The sequence below is a fragment of the Zootoca vivipara genome, chromosome 6 (genome assembly GCF_963506605.1).
Source record: "Zootoca vivipara chromosome 6, rZooViv1.1, whole genome shotgun sequence".
Taxonomy (NCBI): Eukaryota; Metazoa; Chordata; class Lepidosauria; order Squamata; family Lacertidae; genus Zootoca; species Zootoca vivipara.
This window is the reverse complement of record NC_083281.1, coordinates 89,508,827-89,531,569: the sequence shown is the minus strand read 5'-3', so window position 1 is coordinate 89,531,569 and position 22,743 is coordinate 89,508,827. Positions and strand designations below refer to the sequence as shown.

The window sequence follows — 22,743 nt, the reverse complement described above, 5'->3', positions numbered from 1 at the left end:
GGTTCAACCCACAGCGCCACCTGGGTCCCTTTTATATATATATAGGTTAAAAACAACTAAATATTTTTTTAAATAATTAAAATAAGTGATAAGCCAAAAGCAGATTAAGGCACGGCAACATTCTGCATATCTGGACAAAAAATGTTTTTATTAGGCGCTAGGGGTAGTGACGGTGCCTGCCAGATGTCAATCGGCAGGGAGTTCCAAAGAGCACCAAAAGATCTATTTCTTTCAAAAGTGGTGCTACGTGGCATCTGTAACAGCACCAGTTCCACTGATCAAAGCAGTTCAGTGGGCATATATGAGGTGTGTTGATCTCACAGGTAAACCGGTCCCAAGCTGAACTTTGAATCTGCCAGGCAGCAAACAGGCAAACCATGCAAGGTTCCTGAGCACAGGTGTTATTATACTCTGTCAGCAATCATGCTGCAGCACTCTGGACTAACTGCAGGTTCCGGATCAAGGACAAGGGAAGCCCAATGCAGGCAAGAGAAACAGGATGAATGCAAGAAAATGCAGTTGCTCTTAGACTTAGACAAAGCTGGGAAGGAGGATTGAGGAGTTAAACAGCGGGTGCTTGAGGGATTGAGAGAGAAGAGGAGCAGTATGTGCACAGCCTGGGGGTGGGGGCAGCGGGACAGCAGGAGACCTGGGGGTGGCGGAGGATGAAAGCGTTGCAAGAGAGAAGATTGTGGGCAGGGACGCGGTCTAAGTTTAGACAGAATTTGCCTGATAATTTGGGCGGAACGTTCCCCAGGATTTTGCCACACACACACACTCACACACACGGAGGCTTCACAGTTAGCAAAAATGAGGGATGGGGTTTCTGAGACACATTGGGAAGACCCTTTGGATATGTATGAGTCGGACTATATTGGTCTACCTAGCTCAGTATTGTCTTCCGTGACTGGCAGAACTTAGCTCTCCGGAATTTCTCTCCCAACCCTGCCCGGAGATGCCATCAGAGATTGGACCAGGCACTTTGTGCATCTAAGGAAAATGTTCTCCCCCCTGAGCTACAGCCTCTGCTTTCTCTCTCCCCTCCCCAAACCTGCCGTCCTGCGGAAAGCTGAAATGTGCCGATCCATTAAAAAAACACACCTTCGGGAGGGAAGAGCCCAACGACCGTTTGTGAACACCGTGCACTTAGAAACCCAGAATTAGAATCCCGGAATTGTGGAGCTGGAAGGGATGGGTCATCTAGTCCAACCCCCCCGCCGTGCAGGAATCGCAGCTAAACTAAAGAATCTCTGGCAGGTAGTAGCCACCTGACCTCTGCTTAGAAACCTCCGAAGGAAGACAGCAACCGCTTACGTGTCCACCTGCGCGTGAGAGTGAGAAACCTGCGTGTTGGCCGTCACGTGGGAACGGCGCGTATATTGTGGCTTCCCTTGCACCACCCGGCCCGGGCTCCTTTTCTGCCCAGCTGCTCCCTCCCCAGCCCCTCCCAAGCGGCTGGCCAGTCCCTCCGCCCCCCCCGCTCCCGCCCCCTCCAAGCTCTGCGCAGCAGGAGCCTCGCCTGGCAAGGCGGGGCAGGGCTTGCGATTGATGTGCCTCTTGCGACTAGTCCGGGCGGCTCGCGCATGCGGGGAAGGCGAGGGCTCGCGCCACAGCTGGACGGAGAGGCGGCGAGGCGCGCGCAGGGCATGCTCTCTCTCTCTTTCGGCTGCGCACGGGCGTCTCCCCCGGGCGATGTAACCTCTCCCCCGCTAGGCTTTCTCCAGGTTCCCTTTGATCTCCGCGTCCGGCTCAGCAGGGAGCGATAAACAAGCGCGCGAGCGAGGACTTTCCTTTTCTCTCCGCGTCTCTTGGCGAGTCTCCCTCGGTCAGAACCGCTGCCGCAGATCCGCTGCGGAAGGAGAGCCCTGCCTGCCTTGACGGTAAGCCGCTCGCCCGCCTCTCTCTCTCTCACCCGCCTGTTTGGGCTGGCCGGCCGGTTGGGTCACGGCTCGGGCGACGCCGCTGGGCGCTTAGGAGGTATTCTGGGCGCGGGTTGCAGGCAGGGGTATCCCCACGTTTCCTCCCCACCTCGCCTCCTGTTGGAAAACACGGGAACGATCTTTCTTGCGGGATCACTCTCCCGGCGCCGTGGGAAAGTTCAGCAACCTCACCTCGGTATCCTGCAAAGAATCACAGCATTGGAAGAAGTAGCCCAAGGGTCATCTAGTTCAATCCCCCCCCCAAAAAATGAGAGGGGGCTCCCAGTGGCAGGCGTCTGGCTTGGGGGCAGAGCATTTGAAGCACTCTCAACACCCATTTAAAGCGCAGGACTCCTCCTCCGAAGAATCCAGGGAGCTCTAGTCCCCCCCCACCAATCTTTAATTCCCAACACCCTTAACAAACTGTAGCTCCCGGGAAGTCAAATGCCCGTTGAGTGTGCTTTAGATACGAGGGGGATCTGCTGTTATAGACTGGGCAGATGTTCCAAGTGGCTTCTTGTGGCTTTGTTGCTCCTCCTTGCCCCCCTTGGTCCACTGCCTCAAATGGGGAGGGGTCCTAGCGCTGGGGTGGGGTTCAATGCCTGCTCTGCATGCATGCGGAAGCCTCAAGTGCTGCCCTTGTCTTTGCCAGCAACAGGCTCTTGGCTGGCTGGGTATGGAACTGCCTTCCATTGCCCGAAACCTGATTGAACTGGCCTGGGGGGGGGTTGGATCAGTGAGGTTTTGACCTGCAGGTGATAATCAAAGAATTGTAGAGTTGGAGGGGAACATGAGGGTCCCCTAGTCCAACCCCCTGCAGTGCAGGAATCTTTTGCCCAACGTGGGACTTGAACCCATGACCCCGTGATTAAGCATCTCACGTCAGGTTTCTGAACAGTGTTAGCCTGTTACAACAAAGCCAGGTGGCAGCTGGCAGCAAAGGACTCCCTAATCCCTAGGCACGCCTGCCATATATTTATAGGGCACCACCTTCCCCAGTGAATCCTGGGAACTGTAGTTTGTTGAGGGTACTGGGGGCTGAAGTGTTGGGCATGGGGAACTACAGTTCTGGTGCCTGAATGGGATGCAGGGAAAGGAAAAAGCATAAATTCTCTTGCTATGGGAAAGCTTGTGGAAGGTTGGCTTTGTGTCCCTCGAAATGAACTGGAGGGTCTGCGTTGTCTTGGCTGGTGCTCCCTGCTTTGCTGCAGACTTACTGGGTCTTGCAGAGTCCTCCCTGCTCATCTTTGATCCCCAGGCCCACAGAGCTGTGGAGCTGAGCAGCTGCACAAGAAAGGGCAAAAGCCCATATCCCATTCTAAGTACACCTGGAGTGGCAATATGTTTGAGGGGTGACGATGAAGGAGGGTGTGATCTGCAATGCCTTGAGAGGGATGGAGGTGGACAGCTTCCTGATGGGTGAAAAACCGGACGAGGCTCCTGCATCTTTAATAGCAAGCTGCCTGTGCTGCGAAGCCTTCATCTTCACATCTATTGATGGTATGAGAGCCCTGTCCACCCTCTTTCTTGACTGAGTGCTTTCTTGTACTTGAAGGAGGTGGCTGTGGCATTGGGCCAAGGAGGAGCACCTGTATTGCCAAATGGGCATGTAGCAATAACGGGGGTGGGCTGGGCCTTCTGGGCTCTACGTAGGTATACATCTGGCCGCTACTGGCGGCCACAGGATGCTGGGCTAGATGGGCATTTGCTAGGATCCAGCAAGGCAATTCTTGTAAAGACTTGGACAAACTCTCAGAGGTGAGGTCTGTCAATGGGTTTCTGCCCCAAGGAAGGAACCTCCCTGTTTAGGGGTAATCTACTGGGGACAAAAGGCTAAGATGCCTGGCTGGCCCCTGCTGGAAATGCGATGCACCCTAGGTGCAATGTGGCTTGGATATTATGTTCTCGTGCTCGTAGCTCCGATATGAATCGATGGGAACTCCTGTACATCACATTGTGTTACGCAGAAATGATTAACATGGGAGCGTGTGTGATAGAAGGCACTTTCCTATTTAAACAGGATTCATGCAGAGTTAACAGATACAAAAAAAGAAAGAAAAAGGAATGCAATAATATTGAGAAAGATATTCTGTGCTAGGTGGGGAAACTGGTCCAAGCCTTGGCCAAGTTGCATGAAGATGGGAAATGGGAGGCAGAACAGAAGGGAAATGGCGGGTCGTGATGGTGTTAAACCCAAATGGACAGAGGAATGGAAGAGAGGGAAGTCCTCTACAAGCAATCAGTTTAGTTTGGACTTCTGAGAAGGAGAGGGAAATTGGGGGGGGGGGGAGAGCAGAAATGGATGGAATAATGGAAGGAAGCAAAAGCCCCCTGCAAATGAGAGGAAAAAGCTTTCCCTTACTTTTATCAAATTTTCATGAATCACAGAATTGTAGAGTTGGAAGGACCTCAAGGATCATTTAGCCCAACCCTCGATTTCAACTAAAGCATCTCTGACTGATGGCCATCCAACCTTCTGCTTCAACGCCTCCAAGGAAGGGGAGTCCACCACCTCCCAAGGGAGTCTGTTCCACTGTCAAACAGCTCCCACCTCCGGAAAATCCTTTCTTGCCATTGGTTCAAGTCGACACACTTTTGGACAATGTGTTCCATGTGACCCTAACAAGAAAGATTTTTCTGAGATTCCCTTGCCCCCCTTTGCTCTGGCTCTGCTCCAGTTTTGGGTCCCCCACAAATCCACCCGTCCCCCGGTGACAGAGGAAAGGCTCCTGGCTCCTGCCCTGCATGGAGGTCGTGTCTGTGTAAGGATGACATGCGACCCAGTGTTTGTTCTGCTGCTGCATCTGAGAATCACACCTGTGGGGTTTTTTGTTTGTTTGTTCTGTGGTCCATATCCTCTGGGGAGTCATAAGCTGTGTGCGCGCATGCATGGAGAGCAAGGAGCTGATTGCAATAGCTGTCAATTCTGCTGCTGCTGATCTTCCTGACCAAGCTCTAGATTTTGAAACACTTCCCCCGCCTGCGTGTTGGCAACCGTGCAAAAGGTTGTCGACGATGAGCCTGGCTTTTTGTCACAAAATCCATGGGAGTCTGCAGCAGTTATACAGCGGTGGTCTTTCAGACCCATACTTTACTGCGGAGCAGCAAGGCTTAGCTAGGGGATGGGCTTGGCCCTGGGCCCTGCTCTGGATTCCGGAGTTTGTTCCTGGGATGCGCCTGACCACGTACAGCAGGCATGACCAAACTTGGCGCTCCAGTGTTTTGGGACTACAACTCCCACCATCCCTAGCTAACAGGACCAGTGGTCAGGGATGATGGGAATTGTAGTCCCAAAACGTCAGGAGGGCCACGTTTGGCCATGCCTGATGTACAGAGTGTGTTTTCCTCTCACCAGCCGAGGAACCACAGCCCATATCACAGAGGATGGTCCTGAATGTGTGTAGTGCAGAGGCCTTGCTGAAGCTAAGCAGATTCCAGGTGAGAGGCCACCTGGAATTACCTCCCCCCCCAGGGCCTCACCAGGTCCTATGCCATCTTCCATCTACCATGGAAGAAAGGTGGGGTATATAACATAATCATTAAAGGACAGATGAGGGAGTTGGGTATGCTTAGCCTGGAGAATGAGAGGTGATGGGATAGCTATCTTCAAAGATCTGAAGGGCTGTCCCATGGAAGATGGAACAAGTGTTTCTCCTGCTCTGGAGGAGAGGACACAAACCAAGTGGAGCCAAATGACAAGGAAGGAGATTCTGACCAAACTTCAGGAAGAACTTTCTGATGGGAAGAGCTGATCACCAGTGGCAAGGCCTCCCTCGGAAGGTGGCGGACTCTCCTTCCTCTGAGGTTTTTGAACAGAGGTTGGATGGCCATCCGTCAGGGATTTTTAAAGCCATGATTCCTGCATTGCAGGGGCTTGGACTAGAACGGTGATGCACGTTCCGGTGCTACAATTCTGCGAAAGAATACACCTGGGATTAAAAGGATGGGCTTCTGTGTAAAAAAAAAAAGGCCTGAGGTGGTTGCACGCCACGGAAGGGAAACCGAGGGTTGCCCAAGGGCAGATATGGACTCCGTGATGGAGATGGAATGCAATAATTATTCCAACGGCTCAATGTGCTTCATGCCTGTTACCCAGTTGCAACCCTCATGACAACCTTGCAAAGCAGGGCTGTGGTTCTTTAGCTATTGTTGAAGTCCAAATCCCATCAGACCCAGCCAGGATCTCCAGTAGAGAGGCATTTTGGGAGTTGTGGTCCAGCAACATCTGTGTAAAGTGTTCTTATCTGCTGTAAAGCGAGTCGGTGTTCTGATCTCTAATACCGAAGATGGCGAAATTGAAGCTGAGCGATCGTCTCAGGCTAGCACATGGAGTTTCAAGCAGGGTTCAGCCCCAGCTCTACTAGGGGGCTGAGCGATGGCCCAGTACTGCTACCTTTGTGTGTGTGTGGCAGCAGCATCTGCGCTAGGGCTACTGAATGAATTAGGGGCCAAGTCGAACCCTTGCAGTTACTGCTTGCTCCCCCTTTTAATCCCGGAGAGACATCACTTACTAACTGAGCTTGAAAGGTGCTTTAATCCATTTCAGAATTAGCCGTGACATTTCCACGCAGGTCCCCGAGGTCTTGTGCCACAGGCTACTGGGGCGGTTCTGGTACATCAGGAGTGTGGAATCGATCTGGCTTGCTACATGGTGCTTCTGCTTGCTCTCTCCTTCCCCACAAAGATGCCCTGCTCCTAAATGGGTCTGTTAATGGATGCACAGAGCCTCGCGCAGAGCTAGTACTAGTTTGTACACATACAGAATGTACAGTGCCAAAAATGGACTGAGCGTTCGCTGCCAAAAAGCCCCTTCAGTGAATGTGGGTTTCTTTCCCAGGAGCTCAACTCTGCAAATATCTTCTATGTAAATCAGTTTGTTCTTGGTGGTGGTGGTGGTGGGGGGCAGAAGGGGAGTCTTAATGACTGTGTCCACAGAAAAAAAAAAGGCCTCTCTTGTTCATCTTTGTGGAAGTGCTTGATGGAGGCTGGAATCTATCTATCTACCTACCTACCTACCTACCTACCTAATCTATCTTCAATTCTCCATCCATTAGAGGCACCATTATTTATGCCCACTTCACAGCAGGGGGAACTGAGGCTAAGAATGAGGGCATGCAACAAATCACGGGAAAGTAGTCTATGGACCTCCAGATGTTGATGGGTTTTAGTTCCCAATGGTTCCACCCCCACCCAAAATCAATCCATAGCAAAGGTGTCCTCGAAGGACTTAATAATTGCTTTACTCAATCAAATCAAGGTCCATTTGAATTAGTGGCCTGTTTCCAACAGCACACAGCCAGAGGCCCGTGGAAGCTCAGGGTGCAATGGCAAGATGGCTTTCCCCTCTTGGTTCCCGCTGGTACTTAGAGGTGTAGTGCTTTAGAATATGGAGGTTCATAGCTATGGATGGATCTCCACCATAAATTTGACTGATCTTTTAATTCAGAGGTATCTAATATAGGGAGCATGGCCAATTTAAGAAGGATGTTGACAAGCTGGAAGGTGTGAGGGCAATCCAATCATGATGATCAATATATATATATAGGGTCTGACACTTCTGTTTCTAGTGTATCTGAAGAAGTGTGCATGCACACGAAAGCTCATACCAAAATAAAAACTTAGTTGGTCTTTAAGGTGCTACTGAAGGAATTTTTTTATTTTGCTTCGACTCAGACCAACACGGCTACCTACCTGTAACTAGTATGATGATCAAGGTTCTGGAAACAAAGCCTTATGAGGAATGGTTGAAGGAGCTGGGTATGTTTAGCCTGGTAAAGAGAGGAGACTGAGAGATATGATAGCCATCTTCCGATATCTGAAGGGCTGTCATATGGAAGATGGAGCAAACTTGTTTTCTCCTCTGGAGGGTGGGACTCAAACCAATGGCTTCAAGTTACAAGAAAGGAGATTCCGGCTAAACCTACGGAAAAACTTTCTGACTGTAAGAGCCTGTAGAAGGTGGTGGGCTTCCCTTCATTGGAGATTTTTAAGCAGAGGTTAAATGGCCACCTGTCTTGGATGCCTTAGTTGAGATTGCAGGGGGTTGGACTAGATGCTGCTTGGGGCCCCTTCCAATCCTACAATTCTCCGATTCTGTCTCATGTGTGTAACGGTTGTGCAGGGATTTGAACTTGGATCTCATCCAGAAAAACTCTGGAATGTGACCTACTCCGTTGCATGCACAGCTTCCTGATGCAGGCCCCCAAATGCAGCACAGGTGGGTGTTTCTATAATTCCAAAAGGAGATGGGGAAGAGCCAAACAGTGTGATTGCTAACATTGCTGTTTTATTGCTTCACATTGGGGCTCGCTCTGCTCTTCTGCCAAGGGCCTGCTCAGGCTCACGTTTTATCCACACACAACCCTGTGCAGTAGTTTGATCTGTCTGTGACCGGTCGAATTCCATCCAGTGATACTCATGGCCGAGTGGGGGATTTGAACCCAGGTCTCGCCAGGTCTTTGCTCAGCATTCTCACCATTGCACCACGCTACCTCTCAAATGTATGGAATTGTTGATTGATTAGTCCCTAAAAGTAAATGCCTCTGAGGTTTTTGATCCAGGTACCGCCGTTCAAGTACGTACCTGGTTCCACCAACTGACGATGCCCTCCAGATGCAGGCTACAATTCCCAAAACATCTGGAGGGCACCAGCTTGGTGAAGGCTGATCTCTGCAATACAAGGAAAGGGCCTTCTTGCTGGTGGATCCATTTCTGCTCGGTTGTCTTTAATGTGAGCTTGCTTAATTCGCACTTCCTGAAACAAAACAGGCGTCCTTTGAAGTCCATACTTCTCTGAATTTTCAACCCTCAAATGTGTACAAAAATGTATATTCAGGAAAAATGTGTAATCAGGGGAAAGTGACATCTGTATACGGTGATGAAAATAACATACACAAATGAATTTTATTGGGGGGAAATTGTTTGCACACGTGCATTAAAATGTGGGTTGAATTTTCATGAGGACTAGCATATATCACAGACTGATGAAGATATTTTAGGGGGTTGGACTAGATGACCCTTGGGTCCCTTCCAACTCTATGATTCTATGAAATATGAGAGACTGAAAAGGATACATTACTCCATCCCTCCTTTAAGATCTTTTTATCGTCTGCTGACCTTTACGTTTCCCCCAGGCTTTTAAAATTTGCTGCTTTGAAATGTCTTGTTTTCAAATCCCCTCTCCTCATTTAATTTGCTTTTGTTTCTTGGCATTTTAAGCCTTTTTGTCCTCGTTAAAGTTTTAGCTCTCCTTTTAATTGCTCAATTGCTGGCTTCTCATATTGTTGTTGCTGGATCCTACCCCCCCTCCATTTCAGTATCTTTCTCCTTTTATACTTACACCCTGAGTGTCTTCTTTGGGCAGCATTACAAATTAAGCAAATTATCATCCAGAATAATCTTTTGGATTGGAGACAGGGATGGAAGAAATTTCTGTATCTCCAGTTCCTGTTTTCCTAATCTTAAACCCAGTTTTCCCAATTTCTGCATTCATTCGTTATTTTTTTTTAAATGAAATTTTGTTTGCGCTTTCGTCCTAATAGAACCTGTTTTGCCTAATATATTTTTTGCAAGCCGCTTTCCCTAATATAATGCATTTTTACATATTACTTCGATTATTATATACATTATTTTTGGCAGAAAAAATCTCGACTGGTTCGAATTTTGAAGGAGAGGCATGCTTGGCTTGGGGGAGGGCGAATCAGGTGGGTTCAAACTGAAACCTCTCCTTCTCCCCATCGTTGGAAGGTGAGGATCCGAAGCTGGGAGGGTTTGATGGTCAATTTTTTAGCAATGCGATACGTGGCTCAATTCAGGAATTGGTCGGGGGGGGGGGGCAAGGAGGAGAGGGAGCCAGCAGGTATCCTCACTTTCCTCCCCTTTTAACTGCCTGTGATGGATTTTAAAATTCAGCCCAGCGGGTATGCAGTGCCCCGCTTTGGATTTTCAACAGAGATTTGCAGCGCGTCAAATTTATAGCTCTCCATCTCTCCGCCTGGCTTTCTCTGGCATCTAGTGGTTCACTGGCTTGCGGGGGGGGGAATGGGGGGGGAGTGGATGTGGTTGCCATGGTGAGGCTGCCACCGAAGCTCTTTTGGGATGGGGAGGGCGGCGGGCCCTTTGGAACGGCGCAAAAGGCGACGGGGTAAAAGATAAAAGAGATCCGATGTGGCAGGCAAAGGCAGCTTTTGGGTTTCCTCCAAGACCCCCCCCCAAAACCAGGTCACTGCTGCGTTTCGGAAAGCGCAGCGTATCACGAGGGTTTATATAACTCTAGGACTGGGCTGTTTTAAGAGACGAGGCTCAGGCCTGGAATGAGGAGCGCTGCACTAGACCGGGAAGTCTTGGGTTCGAATTTTGCCTTCTCTCTGAGTCTGCAAGATGGACTGCGGGCCAGGCCACTTGATTGGAGATTTTGTGGCCATGGGTGGCACTAGAGGAGGGGGGGCAAGGTGTCCCCCCAAAGGAGCTCCCCCCTCCGGCCTCTCCTCCATTGATGGACTCCTGTCATTAATGGACACTACGGAGATCTATATTCAAATGTAGGACACAACTACATACTTGTCCCTTCTGTGCCCCCCCCCAATGTTTTTCTGGTGTCCCCACTGCATACCCTCCAACAATCCTCTGATGAATATAGGGATGTTGTTGTTGTTGTTGTTGTTGTTGTTGTTGTTGTTGTTGTTGTTGTCATCGTCGTCATCGTCATCGTCATCCTATTTATACCCCACCCTTCTGACTGGGTTGCCCCAGCCACTTTGGGCAGCTTTCAACATATATAAAAACGTAACAAAACATTTTAAAAAACCTTCCGTCTACACGGCTGCCTTCAGATGTCTTCTAAAGGTTGTCTAGTTACTTATCTCCTTGGCTCGGGGTGGGTGGGTCACATAGCTCCATACCCTCCAACATTTCTCTGATGAAAATAGGGACATCCTAAGTTAAAGTGGGACATTCTGGGATAAAATTGGAAACTGGGATGGCTTCCCTGGAAAATAGGGACACTTGGAGGGTGTCTGCCACCGTTTGCGACTGAGCTTCCTGCGTTTTGGACTAGGACCACAAAGCTGGGGAAGGGAGGGCTACAGCTTACTGGCAGAGCATATGATCTGCATGCAGAAGGCCTCATCCTCAACTCCTGACTCCCGTTCAGGAGTCCAGAGAGCTGGTCAGTGCAGACCAGTGTTTCCCAACCAGTTGTGCCTCCAGATGTTTTGGGACTACAACTCCCATCATCCCTAGCTAGCAAGACCAGTGGTCAGGAATGATGGGAGTTGTAGTCCCAAAACATCTGGAGGCACACTGGTTGGGAAACACTGGTGCAGACAACACTGGCCTAAATGAACTCAGTGGTCTGACTCAGTCGAAGGCAGCTTTCAGTGTCCCTGTTTAAACGGGTAACTTATGTGGAACCACGAGGAATGGTATCCTGAGTTATTTTTAGGGGCAGTGCTGTAGCTCAAAGGCTGGGAAAGACCCCCTACGAAACCCCAGAGAGCTGCTGACAGTGTCAGCGGGTCTGAGTGCTGTTTCTCCCGACCTTCCTCTTATTTGTCTCATGTGGGCAGAAACATACAGCAGCGGTAGGGAACTCGATTCCCACCCAAGGTGTTGGTGGACCACCCCTCATATAAAGGCACCTAATTCGTGGTGGACGTGTCTAGCTGCTTCTATTAGCTGTGGTAGGTTGGTGGAGCTTCCATGTTTAGAGGCAGTATACCACCAAATAGAAAGTTCTGGAGACAAAACAAGGGAGGGAGGACTGTTGCTTCCATGCCTGGTTTTTGTGAGCTTCCTGGAAGCATCTAAAGAAGCTTATGGCCCCCTGATCTAGCTGATAAAAATAACACGCTGCTTAAAAGTGCTTTTTTCTGGGGGGACGCTGGGGTACACATACCCCTAAACCTATTGTGAATCTTTGTACTTTTGTCCATTTACTGTATTGATTTCCCCCAATTTGAACTATAAAATTTCGATTTTCTTGAGTCAAAATGAGAGTACCGCTAAAGATTTTTTTAAAGAAAAAAAGCACGTCTGGCTTAATGCCAAAATAGGCATCTAAGTAGTTTACAAAATATAGAAACCACTTGCACAACACTATTGAAATACACCATAATTAAAATGCACCAGAAAAGAATCCCATATAAACATCCTGCCCAGCACACGGCAGCAGCTGTGATGTGACAAGTTCCAGGGAGTTTTTACTAAAGAAAAATCACACCAGGATAAGGGTGGGGGACAGTAAAGGGACATTTGTACTGCTTAATTCCTGAGATGATTTGCTCTCTTCCCTGCTGAAAGGAAGAACTCCTGCAGGTGACCTGTTTATTCAGCATTCACCCTGATTTGCTTGCACAAAGCTCACTCAGTGCTTAGATTCTCTAGCGTTTGTTTGGATTTGTTACAACAATGAGAATTCATCCTGATTTCATGCGTTCACCCCAAACTTTCTCATTCATTTCCCCATCCCATTCCAAATGCAGAAAGCAAGCCCACGCCCACCCCTCTTTTAAACATGATTTTTTTCATGCTAAGGTGTCAGAGCACTTTAATCCATCTAAAGGTTGGGGCTATGTGCTTTCATCCCTCTCAAAAAATACCGACAGCCTGGGGGCATATAAGTGCACATAAGAGGTCTTTTCTGTGACATTGGCTCAGTTTCCCTTCCCCTCAAGTTTCCTCCCCCTTAATTGAGATTTAGCTTTTAAGCTCCTCTGGGCAGAGACCTCTCGCTTGCTTTTCTGTGCAAAGAACCGCATTGCACTGCTGCTTATCATAGTAGCAATAGTAGAAGAGGTAATACTACTATGATAACTGGGTATCTTTCTTTCAGTAGCACCTTAAAGACCAACTAAGTTTTTACTTTGCATGCACACGAAAGCTCATACCAAAATAAAAACTTAGTTGGTCTTTAAGGTGCTACTGAAGGAATTTTTTAATTTTGCTTCGACTCAGACCAACACGGCTACCTACCTGTAACTAGAACTATGGGTATCTTTCATGGGTCTCCTCTACCCTTGTTAAGGGCTTGTTGTAGGGAACAGGGAGAGGAAGGAGAAAGTGATTTATTTAATAGATTTATATCTCACCTTTGTCCCTAGATGGGATTCTAGGCTGCTTCCAACATTTAAAAGCATCGTTGTAAAATGCAAAGCAAAAAAAAAGTTAAAGACAGTAGTGAAAATGCATCGAAACACATTTAGAACTAGCAAGATGAATAAATAAGTAAAAATTCAGCGGTTCCCATGATCCACTGGGCAGCTTCCGGGAAAAAGTCTTTGAACCTTGACTGCGGTCCACTGCTTAGCATTTTCTGACCCTCAGTTTCCAAAGGCCTGTCTGAACAAGAAAGCTCTCAGCCTGCCTGCAGAAGGAATAACAAAGAGGGAGCCAGCCTTACGAGGGAATTCCACAGTATGGGAGCAGCCACAGAGAAGGCTCTGTCTTGTGTCCTCAACAGCCAAGCTATGGAATGATGAACCTGGAGGGACAAATTGCAGAGGCTGCTGTTTGGGAATGAGTGGAGGGTTGCGGGGCGGGCTTCCCCTTGCCCCAGACATTGGATCCACTGAAATTCAGGGGGCATGTTTTGCCCCATTCCTCTAAGAACACCTAGAACTTCCTGACGTGTGAGTGGATCAAAAAAAGGGGAGCCTACATATAAGGTCAAGAACCCACTTTGCACATGGGTCAAGGTACCAGGGGGAAGAAGACCCTTCCCTGCTGGAGACCCATAAGCCCCAACAGGCATTGCCCTGTCATGCTGGGGCTGATGGGAGTTGTAGGCCAAAAAATCAGAAGGGCAGCAGGTTGGCAAAGACTAGGGAGCAGGACCTCTGACGATGGGAATTGCTAGCTAGGGATAATGGGAGTTGTAGTCCAAAAACAGCTGGAGATCCAGGTTTGGGAAACACTGGTCTAGCTCCTTCTGTCTACACTAGGCATCCCCAAACTTTGGCCCTCCAGATGTTTTGGACTACAATTCCCATCTCCCCCAACCACTGGTCCTGTTAGCTAGGGATCATGGGAGTTGTAGGCCAAAACATCTGGAGGGCCACAGTTTGGGGATGCCTGGTCTACACTGACAGGCAGCAGTGTCTCTCCAGGGCTCCTGGCTGGGAGTCTCTCCCGACCCCACCTGGAGACACCAAGACTGGAACTTGGGACCTTCTGCATCCAAGCAGAAGCTTTGACCCTGAGCTATGGCTGTTCTGCTTGCACAGGTAGTATTTCTTTAGTTATACCCCAGGCAAGAATTGTCTCCTTGCTTTGCTTTGCCATTTTCAGAAATCCAAAGCATATGGAGCAGCAGAATGTTTATTTTCTCTCTTTCTGAACTCTGCTGCTGTCGTGCCGTCTGAGAAAAAAAAGGGGGGGGCTCTTCTGTGATGGATTTTCCCTACAATGGGATTTTTTTTACTGGTTTAATCATCATAACAAAATGAGGACATAATTCTCCAGTGGGGAGAGAGGAACGATTTGCACCTGCTGTTAAGAGGATAACAGATAAATAATTTGGTTCAATTGCTAATGCCAAGGACTTTGTTTGTGTTCTGTGGCATAAATATAAATGCTGGAGAGGGTTTATGCGTGTGCCTGGCATGTCTCTATGTAAGCCATTCTTGATGTATCAGTCCCCGCCCCCCTTTTTTAAAAAAGATCCAGATGTTGTGGGTTTGGGGGCAGTCAGTCTGGATGATGCTGCAAGTCCCTTCCGATTTTGGGGATCCTGAGTGTTAGAACAAAGGAGAGCAAGCTTATCAAACCAGCCCCTTTGTCTAGGTAATGACTTTGGCCACCACGACCAGCATAACCAAAGGAGTTGCACTAGCCACTAGGTAGCAGCACAATAGTCAAAGTTGTGCGCGAGAAAGCAGAGTTGGGAGTGGGCTGGAGGCTGGAGACACCGGAGACCTGCTTGCTCCATGCTGGATCCATAACTGCCACCATTGGAGAAGCAGGATCTCTTGGGGTGTTCATGCTGTGAGCCCCTCCATCCTATGCTGGGGTTGTATATATGTATCTCCGAAACTATTCAACTTCGTTGGATTGGTCATGTTGTTTGGAGGCCTGTTGATCGTCTTCCAAAGCAACTACTCTATTCCGAACTTAAAAATGGAAAGTGCAATGCTGGTGGTCAACAAAAGAGGTTTAAAGACTCTCTCAAGGCAAATCTAAGAAATGTAGTATAAACACTGACAACTGGGTAACACTGGCCTGCGAGGGCTCCAACTGAAGGCACTCGAACCCAGGACGAAGGGGAGAAACGTGCTAAGAGGATGGCACCTTTGAAAACCCTCACTGTGATCAACTCCTGCCTGGAAACCTGTGGTGGCCTTGCGGGCCTTGAAATTCGCCTGGTGCTTTCAGTGCACAGCTTCCAGAGGTTGATGAAGAAGAAACATCTCTTCACCCTGGCTCTTGACACTTGAGGAGTCCATTTTCACGACCCACCTTATTTCTGCGAGAAGAATGGTTGATGAAGATGACGGACTATGCCGAAATGGCAAAATTGACTGGGAAAATCGGAAACCAGGAAGAGAAGAACTTTCAGAAGGAATGGGAAAGATTTGCAATGTATTTAAGAGAGCACTGTGAACAACTTAAAAACCTTGGTAGGATTTGAGTAAAGCTTGTACTGTATAAGAGACTAATGGTAAAAATGGACTATTAAAAAACAGGGAAAATAGAGAAGCAGTTGAAAAAAGATTGATAATAGAAGGGCGGAGGGGAGTCGAAGGATTCAGGGTGATGATGTTGATGTTTAATGCTTGAATTTTAATTGGTAATGTGACAAAACATTTCTGTGATTGTAAATAGTTTTAAATTGTTGTTAATATTGTTGATGATGCTGTGTGTGTGGGGGACGGGGACGGGACAGGAGGAGCTGATTTATAAGGTCTTCATCCTGGCTTTGGGAAGGTGTGATTGCCTCATCATCCGTGATGGATTTTTATGCTTACTGTACTGCTTGCCGTTTGGATCTATTACCTGCTCTTTTTTTTAAAAAAAAAGATTTTTAATTGTTTCCCCAGCTGGGGGGCCTGAGAAGGGTGGGCAAAGGGCTATTTTAAAATGGCAAACTCCGTCTCCTTTCTCCTTCTGCCTTAGGCCATTTTGAAGATCTTAAGCTGATCCCTAGTGATCCCCCGTCCCGTCCCACTGCCCTGCACCCACTGCTTTCATAGAATCATAGAATCATAGAGTTGGAAGAGACCACAAGGGCCATCCAGTCTAACCCCCTGCCGAGCAGGAAACACCATCAAAGCATTCTTGACATATGCCTGTCAAGCCTCTGCTTAAAGACCTCCAAAGAAGGAGACTCCACCACACTCCTTGGTAGCAAATTCCACTGCCGAACAGCTCTTACTGTCAGGAAGTTCTTCCTAATGTTCAGGTGGAATCTTCTTTCTTGTAGTTTGAATCCATTGCTCCGTGTCCGCTTCTCTGGAGCAGCAGAAAACAACCTTTCTCCCTCCTCTATATGACATCCTTTTATATATTTGAACATGGCTATCATATCACCCCTTAACCTTCTCTTCTCCAGGCTAAACATACCCAGCTCCCTAAGCCGTTCCTCATAAGGCATCGTTTCCAGGCCTTTGACCATTTTGGTTGCCCTCTTCTGGACACGTTCCAGCTTGTCAGTATCCTTCTTGAACTGTGGTGCCCAGAACTGGACACAGTACTCCAGGTAAGGTCTGACCAGAGCAGATTACAGTGGTACTATTACTTCCCTTGATCTAGATGCTATACTCCTATTGATGCAGCCCAGAATTGCATTGGCTTTTTTAGCTGCTGCATCACACTGCTGACTCATGTCAAGTTTGTGGTCTACCAGGACTCCTAGATCCTTTTCACATGTACTGCTTTCAAGCCAGGTGTCTCTTGTGTTTCTTGGTGCAGTTGGTGCCCAAAACACCCTGCAGGACTCAAGGTCGACAGAGACACATTTCCCAGGAACTTTGTGCTGGAGAGCTAAGACGAGATTGTCAGGACAGCATTCCCCGAAATGCTGAAGTGCTGCTGTTGTGGTGCACATCCTGAGATCCCCCCTCCCCACTGCAAAAGAGCCTAGCCATCCCGGATAAAGCGCCCCCCCCTCTCCCTCCTGTTCTAGATCTACCTCTTCCTTTCCACATCTGTTTGTTTACCTTTCTATCTACCTGTGTACACAGGTACTTTGAGGGCCGCTCTGTTTCCCCTGTAATTGGCCGCTCTGTTTCCCCTGTAATTAACGCTCACGACTCCTCTGTGATGATGTTTGCTTTAGGGAAAGAGGTTTCCTCGCATCGCTGGGGCTTAATTCCCTGGGCGCTGCGGTGAGTGGATGCCTTCTTCTTCCAGCATAGCGTAAAGTGTCAGAAAGTCCCAAATTTGGGTGGCAGGGACGGGAAGAGAGAGAAAAGCGGGGGGGGGGGGGTCAGGTCCCAACAGAACAAGGCCCCCTGGAGAGAGCTTGCTTGTCTCCATCCTTCTGCTCTTCTGCAGGGTTACTAAAGACAAGGTTACCTGAACTGTGAGGGGTTGCCCTCTGAGGTGTTCTGCAGATGGAATCCCATTCATAAGGGTCTGCTAGGAAGATTTTAGTAGACTGAAGTTTGGTAATGATTGGTGCTTGTATGGGGTACTAGGGATGGGGTAGTACCTCTGCTGGGGGACAAGGGACATGGGTGGCACTGTGGTCTAAAAACCACTGAGCCTCTTGGGCTTGCTGATCAGAAGGTTGGCGGTTCGAATCCCTGCGACGGGGTGAGCTCCCGTTGCTCTGTCCGAGCTCCTGCCTACCTAGCAGTTCGAAAGCACAGCAGTGCAAGTAGATAAATAGGTACAGCTGCGGCGGGAAGGTAAACACCGTTTCCGTGCGCTCTGGTTTCCGTCATGTTGCGCCAGAAGCGGTTTAGTCCTGCTAGCCACATGACCCAGAAAGCTGTCTGTGGACAAATGCTGGCTCTCTCGGCCTGAAAGCGAACTGAACGCTGCAACCCCACAGCCGCCTTTGACTGGACTTAACCATCCAGGGGGTCCTTGACCTTTTTTCACTTTCTGCTGGTCGACATGTAATGCTCCTTCTGGGGGTACTTTGTCCACCTCTGGTCCCCACCTCGCACTCGGCTCTCATCTGTGGCTCCTAGAAGCTGCCAGCATGCGATAGCGGCCACACTGTAGGAGCAGCTTTGACCGGCTGGGCTGCCCACTGTGTCCAGACTTGCACCCCAAAGAAGCCACTTTGGTGTTGCTAATGGAGTGGTTTGACTTCACTCCTGTGGGTGAAGTCTCCATTGTCTCTTGAGGCAGACAGAGGCCAACATGAGGTGCTTGTAGGAATGGACAGGGAGGGTGGAAGTGGGCAGAGGTATTCTGGGGTGGGATTCCAGGCATAAGGGAGAACATAAGAAGAGCCTGCTGGATCAGGCCGGTGGCCCATCTAGTCCAGCATCCTAGCAGCCACCCAAGATGCCTGTGGGAAGCCAGCAAGCAAGATTTGAACACAAGAGCCTTCTCCCTTCCTGTGGCTTCCAGCAACTGGGATTCGGAAGCACGGTTGCCTCTAACTGTGGAAGGCATAGGCTAGGAGTAGCCATTGACAGACCTCTCCTCCTTGCAGGGGGTTGCACAAAAAGGCTGTGATGCCCAATGTTCCTAGTGCCTGCAACGATGGCTGGGGTAGGAGCTGCTCTGCTCGAGCGACTTGCGATCTACCTGCCGGGGAAGCTGCGCTTCGCTTCTCCTCTGCAGCCGTTGCCAATCGCAGGGGTTTTTTTCCCTTTCTTTCTGGGGGTGGGCACGCCTGGCGAATTTGCTCGCCACCCTGCAGATGTCTGCACCAGGCAGGAGGAAATTCACATTGCAGCATTACGCTCTCTCAACGACGACAAACTGGAACGGGAACACATTGGATTCCTCGTTCTCGAGGATGGAACGTGAGTTGTGAATGAGCTTTGAGGTTGGGGGGGGGCGAGGAGAAGGAGGAGGAAGGGAGGCTGCGTTTCATTGAAAAGCTCCTGCGCTGTTTTTGTTTAATTTTGCCTCTCCCTTCTGTGAGCAGAGCCCAGCTCCGAGACGCCTTCTGCCGCAGCAGAAGGGAGGCTGGGCAGCCTTTCAGGAATCGCGTGGCATGCCTCAGCCTCTTGGGATCTGCTGTTGCAGTGTAACTGGGGTTTGCCCCGGGGTGTGGTTGGCTCCCAGGAAAGAGGGAAAGGACCCCATTCCCGCAGGCTCTAGGGCAGGGAGCCTCTTTTGGATGAAAGGCCCCATTCCCTGATGGGGAACTTTCCCAGGGATACTTGTCAGGCTGGGGCTCAGGCATCTCCTTATACAAATCTGCCCAGAGGCATGGCTGGTAGTGACCCACGAGAGAGCCTTCTCTGTGGCTGCTCCCAAACTGTGGGATTTGCTCCCAGGAGAGGGCAGACGGGCTCCCTCCTTGTTATCCATCTGCCTAAGGCTGAGACCTCTTGTTCTCCGACAGGCCTTTGCAAACTGAGAAGCTGGTTTTAAATGTACTTGGAAGTTGAACGGAATCCATTCCAGAAGTCCATTTGACTTCCAAAACGTTTGGAAACCAAAGCGCAGCTTCTGATGGGCTGCAGGAAGCTCCTGCAGCCTATCAGAAGCCGCGGAAGCCCCACCGGATGTTCAGCTTCCAAAAGAACATTCACAAACTTGAAGAGTCACTTCCGGGGTTGCATGGGAGCCAAAACGTACGAGTGCCAAGTTGTTTGGGATCCAAGGTACGACTGTATTGTGTTTTTATTTTATTTTTTTGTTGGGAGCTACCCAGAGTGGCTGGAGCAACCCGGTCAGATGGGTGGAATAATAATAATAATAATAATAATAATAATAATAATAATAATGCGTATTTTGCAAAATAAAAAAATTCCTTCAGTAGCACCTTAAAGACCAACTAAGTTTTTATTTTGGTATGAACTTTCGTGTGCATGCACACTTCTTCAGATACACTTGAAACAGAAGTCAGACCCTTATGTATATACAGAGGGTGGGGGGTCGGTGGGAATGGGTGATGGGCTGATGGGAGTGGTAAACCTGTAGATGGCTGTTAATGACTGCTGATGACTGCAATTGGTCCTGTGGGGAAAAAGCAAGGGCTGAGGCACTAAAGAAAGCTTGATCATGCATAATGAGATAAGAATCCAATGTCTTTGTTCATCCCAGGTGGCTCCATGGTTTTAAGCTTGGTAATGAGTTCCAATTCAGCAACTTCTCTTTCCAGTTTGTTCCTGAAATTTTTCTGTAATAAAACAGCTGCTTCGAGATCTTGTATAGAATGTCTTTTTTTTGCAGTATTTTGCAACAATGCTTTAAAACTTTGTAAGCCACCTTGAATCCCGGCTTGGGAGAAAGGCAGGATATAAATACATAAATGCAAAATAATAACAACCGCCTGCAGTCGGTGGGGCCAGACGCAAAACCCGGTGGAGCATCCGGTGCAACTTTCCCCTTTGTGCAATAGGCTTCCCCCAGGATATCTCTGTCTTCCATCCAGGCAAGAAAGAGGCAAAACAGCAGTTCAGGGACACCTTCCAGCCAGTCAAAAATACTTGAGGGTGTTGTCCTTCTCCCAGATTGCATTGCTTTCAGTAGAGGAACACGGGCGTTCTTTAGCTGTGATTCCTGCATTGCAGGGGGAACCAGAAGACAACCGCTCACGGCAGCACTCAGGAAATCAAATTCAAGCGATGCCATGAAATTGTTTCCTAAAGCAGACACCATCGCTAAGTAGTCGCGAGCATTAATTACAGGTCTTCCCCGGGAGTGGGGATTCGAACCCTGGTCTCCCAGGCCTTAGTCGGACACTCTAAACACCACACGACTACTGGCTTGCAACTCCAGGCCTGCCATCTCCTGCAACAGGGACACAAAACAGGTCCTAGCTCATACTTTATCCTGACACATTGAACTTGCCTCGAAGTTGAGCAACGTATTCCTTTCCCTCTGAAACATTTATCTATGGGCAGATCCACACCATAAATTCAACTGGAAGCTGTAGTTTCCCCTTACAGAGCTACAATTCCCAGCACCCATAGCAAACTACAGTTCCCAGGATTCTTTGGGTGTAGTCGTGTGCTTTAAATGCGCGTGGGATGTGCTTTAAATGTATGTCTAGTATCTTCCAGAGGGCAGGTTGATTGTGGTGGAAATTGTTTTCTCCCTCTCTCATAGCGCTTGAATTTGTGGGCATGCAGTAGAGCTGAATGTTGGAAGATAAAATGAAGTCCTTCTTCATGCAACAACAACAACAACAACAATAATTTCTACCTCGCCCATCTGGCTGAGTTTCCCCAGCCACTCTGGGAGGCTCCCAATAGAGGAATAAAAACACAATAAAACATCAAACATTAAAAACTTCCCTAAACAGGGCTGCCTTCAGATGTCTTATAAAAGTCAGATAGTTGCTTATTTCCTTGACATCTGAGGGGAGGGTGTTCCACAAGGCGAGTGCCACTACCGAGAAGGCCCTCTGTCTGGTTCCCTGTAACCTCACGTCTTGCAGGGAGGGAACTGCTAGAAGACCCTCAGCACTGGACCTCAGTGTCCGAGCAGAACGATGGAGGTGGAGATGCTCCTTCAGATATACTGGGCTGAGGCCGTTTAGGGCTTTAAAGGTCAGCACCAACACTTTGAATTGTGCTCGGAAACGTACTGGGAACCAATGAAGGTCGTTCAGGACCAGTGTTATGTGGTCTTGGCGGCTGCTCCCAGGCACCAGTCTAGCTGCCTCATTCTGGCTTAGTTGTCGTTTCCAGGTCACCTTCAAAGGTAGCCCCATGTAGAGCACATTGCAGTAGTCAAAGCTATTAATGGCTGCTAGCCAGGATGGCTCTGCTCTGTCATCTCCTTGTTCAGAGGCTGGAGTGCTTCTGAAAACCAGTTCTTGTAATCCACAGGAAGAGAGAGTGCTCTTGTCCTTGGGTCTTGCGTGCGAGTTTCCCACGGGCACCTGGTTGGCCACTGTGAGAACACAAGTTGGACTAGTTGGGCCACTGGCCTGATCCAGCAATTTGCTCACCTCTACAGCAGCGGCTTTGCAAGGGCAGGTGCTTAGGCAGAACAGTGTGGAGCAGTCGAAAGGAGCATGCGCAGAGTGCCTTCCTCCAGCAATCGCGGCAAGCTCACGCCCAGTTGAGAATATGGGAGAAGACAGTTGCACCCCTGTTGTTGATCTGCTTTTATTGACGGCTGCTTCCTTATTGCCGTTATAGTTCTCAGCAAATGCCGCCCCGCGCCGTTGCCCTCGCTGCCAAGGGGGTCTTTGTTGAGCATGGTTTTAATTGGGATGCACAGCTCTGATAGAGGAGCTGGAGCATCATTAAAAGCGAGATGCCGTGCGCTGATAGGCCTTGAAACCTCTGTGCTCTCTGAAATACATTTTTTTTTGCTTAGATGGATGCACCAGACAACGGCTTATTAAATTGCTAATTGGGAGCTGTGGGGCATCTTTGAGAGCCAATTTGAGATACCTCCTGTGCCTGGAATAGATGGTGACTAAGAATTAGGGTGTGAGGAGGAGGAAGGGGGGCTGTTTATGGAGGAGGGCCTCCCCCACCCGTTTGAGGGGAGTGTTGGCACTGGCAAAATCTGCAGGTTGTTCCCAGCTCCTGGGAAAATGCTGGGCAGAGACTTGATAGAGAGCTTGGGTTTGATGCCTGGATGCCTAGCTGATACTGGAGGAAGCGCAGCAGATGCTCATTTTTCTTCTGCAGTCTTTGAGCAGTGGCATAACATCGGTTGCTGGTGCCCGGGGCGTGTGTGTGTGTGCACTGCCACTGAAGTGACCCCACCCCCACTGGAGCAAAGCGGGGCC

The 22,743-nt window shown here is 49.1% G+C and overlaps 1 protein-coding gene across 1 annotated transcript in view; it reads left to right on the top strand.

Annotated features, from left to right (window-relative positions):
• Positions 1–1,610: 1,610 nt before the first annotated feature.
• RPH3A (rabphilin 3A) overlaps positions 1,611–22,743 on the top strand; it is a 107,989-nt gene continuing 86,856 nt past the window's right edge. Inside the window, exon 1 of the mRNA XM_060276326.1 lies at positions 1,611–1,880. The gene's annotated coding sequence lies outside the window, so the exon portion shown is untranslated. The remainder of the gene's footprint in view (positions 1,881–22,743) is intronic.